We start from the raw sequence: 8,571 nt of genomic DNA, 5'->3' as shown, positions 1-8,571 counted from the left end.
GGCATGAAAAGCACACTCAAATCAAAGTTCTGTAACTACCTGCACATCATGAAATCCCTTTAATAAAGTTATGAAGCCCTGAATTAACATTAGTGAGGCTGACTGAGATTTTGACAGTACTGAGAATCTTACAAAATGTTCCTGGAAGATGAAAGGAAGATGAGTTGAATGGAAATTCACAACTAGATAAAAATTTAGGAAGATCCACAGGACGTGACCATGTCCTGTGAAGTGAGTGCTGTGCTATGAAGTCTTCAAGCAAAAAAAATGGTAGCAGTCAAATAACCTGTTATCCATCCTGGTTCAGCAGCGCTAGGACTAGGATGGACAGTTGTGTGCTGATTTTATAACTCCCTTTATCATAATCCTCAAGTATGTGCTTAACTCTATAACAGTATGGATGGTTGATTTACCAAAGGTGAGCACGTAGGCAAGTTCTCTGCTGAGCCAGAATGCTTCAAAGGACCTAATTTGTCATATTATTATTATTATTATTACAAACATGCTGACACTTCTTCCCCAGTTGCACACCATATGAATGGATTACACAGCACTTTTACCCTTTAGAGCCATAGAATATAACACCATGGCTCAGTCCTACCTGTGTTTCTTTCTCCATACTATGGAGTTATTAAGTTTATAACAATGTTGACTTGGTTCTTTCCAAGAAAGCAGCAGTACCAGCAGGAATTTTTCGACTCCTGATTCTTCTGCCTGAAACATTTTGTTAGGGAGGTTCTTATTTTACGTTGGCATAAGGTTAGTCTAGAGGAAGGTGATGACTATTTCACTGTTTAAACAGTTGCATGTGTGTGTTCTGCTTGCTCCTCACTCCAAAAATGCTGTCATAAATGATTAAATAATATGTACCAACATTTAACTGGGTGAAGAACAAGACAGTTAGAGTAGCCTTTTGAGATTATATTGATTCATGTTGATAATATCTCCCAGAGGAAAGAAAGGAAGAAGACAGAAAATAGACAGTGAAGTCTTTATACAAATTTTATATGGGAGTGAAACTGTTTCACCAGTTTTACGAGGGAATTTCTGCTCTTTTCCTGTCTAAACAGCCAAAAAGATAAGTCAGAACTGACAGAACAAGATATGATCATTATTGTATATGTTCCTTCATATTGAGAAGAAGAAAAAAAGCAGAAAAATCCTTTTATGGTATAAGTCTAATGGGAGGATCCAACAACTTTAGGAGAGCAGAATTCAAATAGATTATTTCTAATAATCCTTAATGAAAGGAACAGCAAATAAGAATACTGAATGTGAGGAACTGAAAAGCTGAAAGACTTAATGTCAACCTGAAGGAGTTAATGCCTCAGACACTCTGCAGAAGAGAACAGGAATGTTACCATGCCAACTAGATAAGGTTCGGTTTGAAAAGAGGCAGGACAGGCTTTTCTGGGACCAAATTCGTTACCTTGCTTAACTATCCCTAAAACCAGGTTTAAGACAGACCCTCCAGCCCCCTTCTGAGAAGTCTGAGAATAACAAACTGTGCATGTGTGAGAATAAACAGCACAACTGAGGAGCAGGGGGTACACCCGCCATCCGCAGGAACCGGACCAAGGACGGCTCTGGGAACTGGATCTGTTTTATTTCTCTATTTCCTGCCTTGTCTTCTTCCTTTCTTCCTCTCTTTAAAAGTTTAAATCTCTGTTCAGCCTGTCTATCAGAAGGTTAAAAGTCTAACTCGCTGCTGCTGTGGGCTGTTCAGAGCAGTTTAATCTGCGGGCTGTTCTGAGATGTTTAAAGCCTTGCCACCGCACGCCACTCAAGCTGTCATAAGGTTTAAATCGTTGCTGCCATAAATAAAACTTCCTAATTAATCGCTTGGTGTTGTTTCACCTTAATTTATCCCAAGGGTAAAGCCCAAGGTTGCTGTCCCAGAGCCAGCGGCCTGGGACCGCACCCAGACACTGACCTTGATTCTCAATTAAATGTAAATGAATTAATTGGGAATTGTGTCACCCTCCTTTCATTACACTGCCTGCAGCATACCCTTTCTGTTAAAGGCACCCATTTTCAGTAAATTTACAGTAGTTTCCTGTTTTGAGCTGCATCCAGGGGTTTTTAAACAACCACTGAAGGGAATTGAAGTGAGCATCATGGGGCAGGCGGGACAACAATCCACCTGAAATTATGGAAATGGCTGAATCTCTTCATTATTCACCTCAGAATGCAAGTTTTCTGGGCATTTTGGTCTAAAGGTGATGCAGCTTCCTTTCCTTCAAGAGTTTTTTTTTCTTTTTGTGTTTTCACACAAGTTTTTATTCGTTGGTTTCGGCACAAAGAATGGAGCATGGGAGAGCTCTCCAGGAATGCATAACGTCTTTACCCTTTTGATCTTGATGCTTTTTGTTGCTGCAAAGGCTATTTTCCGTGAACAGAAGTTTTCAGAATTAGATTTTAGAGGGCACTGGGTACATGCCTGATCCTGTTGAAGTGAATATAAAACTCTCACTGGTCTTCTGCAGGCTAAATTTTTTTTGCAGAATCACAGACTGGTTTGGGTTGGAAAGGACCTTAAAGGTCATCTAGTTCCAACTATGCCCCATGGAGAGGGAGAACTTCTACTAGACCAGATTTCTCCCAGCCCCATCCAATCTGACCTTATCATCTCTTGTGTTTATTTTTTTCCATTTTTTCACAATGAAGCCCGAAACAATTAGTTTCTCTCTCTTTCTCTCTTCTCTCTGTGGGAGCACAGGAAAGTGAATTTGCTACCACTGAACTCAAAGTTGATTATCCTGTCCTGTCCTTAATGGACTCCTTACAACCAGTACAAAATAGGTAGAAAATTCTCCTGTTCTCCTTCAATAACACTTGATACCTTTGTCAGATACATGTTACACTACAGAGGCAAGAGAGGAAGAAAACATGACACTTTTGTCTTCATGGAGAAACCAAAATGTCCCTGTGGTCCAATGCTCTGCTTCTGTTTAGTAGAGGTTGAGACTAACTTAAAAATATTCATAGGAATGTATGATGTAAATTAGGCATATTGATCTTTTTCTTTAAGGCATCATCATAGATCACTTTGAGAATTTTGTTAGTAGTAATATTCTTATACTTACAATGGAAAGAAAAATTTTCCAATGTAAGTTTCGGAATTTTTTTCTGTATAATTATGAGGAACAGTATTTAAGATCCCAACACTGTGATAGTTCTATTTCATGCCACAATAGCTCACAGTCTATTCCACCACGCCTTTTTCATCCCAAGGCAATCTGGACATTTTTACTTCAGTACCACTTCCAAGAGGTACTGAAGTACCTTGGTAAAATAATCGTTGTTTTATCCTTGGTAATCTTTGGGTAAAACGAATGTTTCACTGATTCTTGTAGTTCTAAAACAGCATTAAGACCCTATTTTGTCTTTTTTCCTTGTCAAGTGCAGCACAAAGATTCTCATACTTTAAAAAAAACCCATAAAACAGCCAAACCCAAACAAATTAAAAAATCAGGCATAGAAACATCCCAAATTTACTAAAACTATCTAACGGAATTTCATCCTACAATGAGTTTACCAACCTAGATTAATTAATCCCTGTGCCACTGAAGTTAGTTACTGCGGGTGAAGACAAGTCAATCACCTGAAACTGTGCTGAGAGGGTTGTTTTCTCTGTGCCAATGTTTGTTAGATGTGCCTTGAAATGTCAGGCAGAGTCATTACCGTGGGGGCTGCATAAGTAACCTTTTCTGGGATGGCATAAAGGAAATGGAGGTTATAAAGGCAGTCAAGTCCTCCACTGAGCTGACTAATGCACTGCTTATTTCTCATGACCATGGGAAAGTCTGCTGTCATTTCGAACTTGGGTTCAGAAATTTAAAATCTTCACGCAGCTCATACGCAGAAAATCCTCTTGCTTAGCTCTGTATGAGGCTAAAAACATTGGATCCTACCTCCAACAACAAAAAAAACTAAGATAATTCAAAGCAAAGAAATGAAAACACCTCCTAAACTAAAGGGTCACGTTTCTGTAAGAGAATTTTACGATTTTTTTACTGACTTTTTACTGGAAATATTCTTTAAAATCAGACTTTTTTTCCAGTAGAACCTGTACATTTTACCAGATCGTTAGTTAAGAAGAAGATTTGCTCAGGCATCTGCCACATCGAGCCGTCTCACATGCTTACTTTAAACACAACAACCTCTATATGAATAACCCCCACAACAGTGTAAGTTCAAGAAATAGGGGTAAAACAGGCTGGTGACACTGATGTCCAGCAGAGTCAGAAGAAACCCTTTCCAACAGCTTCCCTGCCTTCCTCAGGGTGATGTTGGCTTATTGTCTGACATAATTTCCATTGTTCTCAGTCCATATCTTTCATGGCCTGGGACATAGACCTGTGTCCACCCTGTATTAAACCCCTGATTTAGGGACTGTATTAGTTTATATTATATGTTGTCTTTTCCTGCACAGCTGGCAAAGAGACCTACAAAGGCCAGTGCCTGTTTAGGGAGGCCCAATCTTGCTTTGCAATTCTCTGTCTCAGGACAAGAGAGGAAGTTAAGGAGCAGCCCATCCAAGTTATAGTGAGGAGTATTGGTCACAGATTAAAAAAAAACAAAAGCAAGTCTCTTCTGCGAAATAAAGATTATCTCAATGTGATTAAAGGCTATCTCAATATGATTTTTCTCATTTTCTCCCTAGGTCTTGGAAAACAATCACCATTGCAACAGAGTAGACAGTAAATAAAGGAAACAGCACAGAAGTGCAGTTGCAACTCTGTGGGGAGAGGGTGAGATTAAATAAAACTGAGTTCAGCCCAGGAAAATAATTTGAAGATGGTTTTGCACTCTAAGAAGAGCTGTGAGAAGAATGGAATTTATTGTATTCATTTCCTGCATTGCAAATAAAATGCACATTCTCCTGAGTAAAAATAAGTTGCATATTGAGTATACAGGGGAGTCCAATAGAGGGTTTGAAGAAACAGCATCAAGATAAAATCTGTATGACCATTAGTAGTAGAAACTGATGTGCCGATGTGATTATGGAATATCTCCCTATATGGGGAGAAAAGTAAATTAATCTGGTAGGAATAAGAGCAACAGATGATCACTTGGGTATAGAATGAAGGGATGTATACAGTCCTTATGTGTAGAAAATGGAAAAAGGTATTTCACTATTGTTTGGTGGGAGTCAATTGGCTCATGTATTTTTGTGGCTGTGACAAATGGGAAAACACATGTAATTTTTTTTTCTATTTTAAAACAGTTAAACACATACGTTTGCATTTATGGCTTATTGTCTTTTTTTTCAGTACAAGAATGTTTGATTGCAGACAATTTGATTTTCTAATAAAAGCCTTCGTGGCCTGCCATTCTGTCAGCTTAAGAAAGTTGCAGAGGATGCCTAATTTAGAGGTTCAATTGATAGGGAAGGTTTAAATACAAAATGAGACCTTACATGTTTTTTGTCAATATTTCTTCCTTTGCCTCAAAGTCCAAAAAATGGAACTGTGAGGAATAAACCTGTATTTAGCTGCCTGGCTGAATAGTGCAACATACACTCCTTGTAAAGTGCATAATTGTAAAAATGTTTTGCGCATGAAAACTCTACACAATAGAATGGCATTTTCCTCTCAGGAAAAAAAAAAAAAAACAAAGCAAAAATATTTATACACAATTTCCATTTCTAATGTCATTCGGAATTCTCTAAGACTGAATAATGAAAGAAGAGACTAACTACTACAGAGAAGAGATAGAGGAGAGATTGAATTCAGCATTCCATTTTCTTTTATAGTATCCATAAACTGCTTCTGAACTAAAACTTGGACTTGCTGTTTCTCTACATCTCCCTCCCTGCACTTTCCACTCCCTCCCAAATAACTGAAAATTTCCCTGTCAGGATCCCAAGGGCAACAAGGTTCAGGTAGCAATGATAAAAGTGATGACTTAATTAACCGATTTAATTTATTGTGTGTAGGAAAAACAACATAATGAATAATTTGCAAGGCACCATTTAAATGCAGGATGATTGAAATTCGACGGGAATTGGTTGACAAGAAGTATAACATGACCCAGCAACATGTGATGGCAGCCCAGAAACCAGCCAGAAAGACATGGGTCTGTTGGAGCAAGTCCAGAGGAGGCCACCAAGACGCCCCAAGGGCTGGAGCACGTCTGCTCTGGAGACAGGCTGGAAGAGCTGGGCTTGTTCAGCCTGGAGAAGTCTCCAAGGAGACATTAGAGCGCCTTCCAGTGCCCAAAGGAGCCCCAAGAGAGGTGGAGAGGGATTTTTGACAAGGGTATGGAGTGATAGGACGAAGGTATAATGGCTTTAAACTGATGTTTAATGCTCAAACTTTTAAATGCACCTTCTCATTCCCATCATCTGGTTGGAACTGGAAGATCTTTCAGGTCCCTTCCAAGCGAAATCATTCTATGACTTTTCTCCAGTCTACCACGGCATCTGTCAGAGGAATGGTATGTGGAAATACTGTGTTATATTTCACCTTACAGTATCTCAGAATTAATTTTTACATTTACAGTAATTTTTTCAACCGGATTTCTACTTGATTGGAAAAAAAAAACCAAACCACAAACCATCCAATTTCTAACTGCACTGAAGTTTCTTGATGATGATATAGAATGTTGGATTTCTTCTGGTACCCAACCTGGCAGTTTTCTTTTTTCCCTCTCTTTGGGTTAAGAAATCTTGTCAGAGTGCAAGCAGACACTGAATTCAGATGGCTGGTCAAAGGAAATGGCACAGGAGAGGAAGGATGAAACACACATGAAAGGTCACAATAATATTTTGATCAGATGCACTTTACTTCTCTGACCAACTAATTAGGCACTATTTATTCAAGTTTGAAAGGTGCATAGAGACAGAATTGATTTGAAATGCAAGGAGGAGAGGGAGGCAGAATAATCAATACAGATATTTGTATTCTGCAATCAATGAAAGTTGTACTTTCAAATCAGGGTAACACTGATTCTTGGATTGGTTTTTTTCCTAAAAGAGAAAACAGGTGTGAGGTGCACATGAAAGAAATGCTGCATAATTTGACTTCTTTTTCTGTGCCTAGTTGCTGTCTGATGAATGAGCTGCTTTGAGATCTCATCCTAAGCTGTAGTGTGAGGAAACACTCCTGTGGCACCTTGGGCTATATATATTGGTTTTTTTTCTATCTCTAACAGATCCAAATGACATGAGACATCAGCTAGAGTTCAAAGTCCAATCCGATTGTGCAGGCCATGAGTTTATTTAGCTCTAGTTCTGTAAGTCCTTGGAACACATATTTGGAAGGCAGCTGTTGCACAAGCAGCCCTGTTTTCTAAATAAATGATTGAGTTTACAGCTGTCTAAAACCAATCCACCATTAGCATAAGGACAGTGAATACACCCAGGTCAGCTTTGAATCATCCTTTAATTTCCCCTGAATCTCTTAATTTTAATTTTCCTGTTTATATCCAGTTTGATGTTTTCATTTGGGTGCTTGCTTCTTATTTCTTCATTATTTTCTTTTAGAAAGGAATCCATAGATAGAAACTATGTCATTAATTTCAAGCAATTAACTCATCACTTGTTTAGGTTAATGTCTCCTGGCATCTCTGCAGTTCCCCATCAACTCTTTTTTATTTAATTTTTAATCCAAGGATCTGTACTACTTTTTAGATGATGCAGTGTATTTAATATTCTTCAAATTTTTCTTCCCATTCACTAGATTCTTAACGTGGTATAACCCCAAGAGTCTTTGTACTATTTGCTGTGTAATCTACACATGACAAAAATCACGGCACAGGTCATTGCACAAAGGAATACTGCAGTTAATACGGAATTTTTGCTGATGGAAAATTTACTTGGTCACCAGTGTGGATTGCCCATAAGGAACAACAGACTCCCATTGCTTGAGCTTCACAGAACACACTGGACAGAAATGTGACAAAACCAACAAGATTGCATTTGATCCCATTGTGAGTGAAGGAGTGACCTGTTCATCAGCCAGTTTTCTGTGTCTGCACAGAGGGCTTGAGCGTCCTTGAGGAGTACTGGCTTGATGGGAATGAAACCTCTTCAGGAGGTTTCCAGCACACCCTGGGATCAAACTCCCCATTCAAAGGAATTTTATAGTTAACTAGGAGATCTCATTAAGTTGATGTCTGTAGCTTCTGACGCCCTGGCATAATTCTCAACCCTGTAGATCAGAGGCAAGTACAATTTAAGATTTCAAGTCTCAGATTTTTTGTTAATTGTTCATCAGGGAACATGTGCCTCACAGCTTGAATGTAACTGAGCATCATGAAGTTTGGATTAAAGAACATTCTTCGTCCCTCTCTAACAACACGAGAGGAGACACTTGACTTTTGTCATCATTTGGTTTCAACTGTTTCTTGTCTTCATTTTATTTAGCTAGTTATTTTTACTGATAGAAAAACAAAAGACCATAGTTATTTATTTTTATTAGAAAAAAAATAAATCATTATGGATTGAAGAAAAAGCAAGATCTACTGCAAGAGAAAGTTTGGTTTCCAAGTCGAATAAAGGAAGCACAATGGAGAGAGCATGTGGACATTATCTGATGAACCTAAAAGCTTCATCCACCGGTAGGA

Source organism: Lepidothrix coronata, unplaced genomic scaffold, assembly GCF_001604755.1.
Source record: "Lepidothrix coronata isolate B3197 unplaced genomic scaffold, Lepidothrix_coronata-1.0 Scaffold252, whole genome shotgun sequence".
Lineage (NCBI taxonomy): Eukaryota > Metazoa > Chordata > Aves > Passeriformes > Pipridae > Lepidothrix > Lepidothrix coronata.
The sequence above is the reverse complement of the archived record's forward strand: the minus strand, read 5'-3'. Positions refer to the sequence as shown.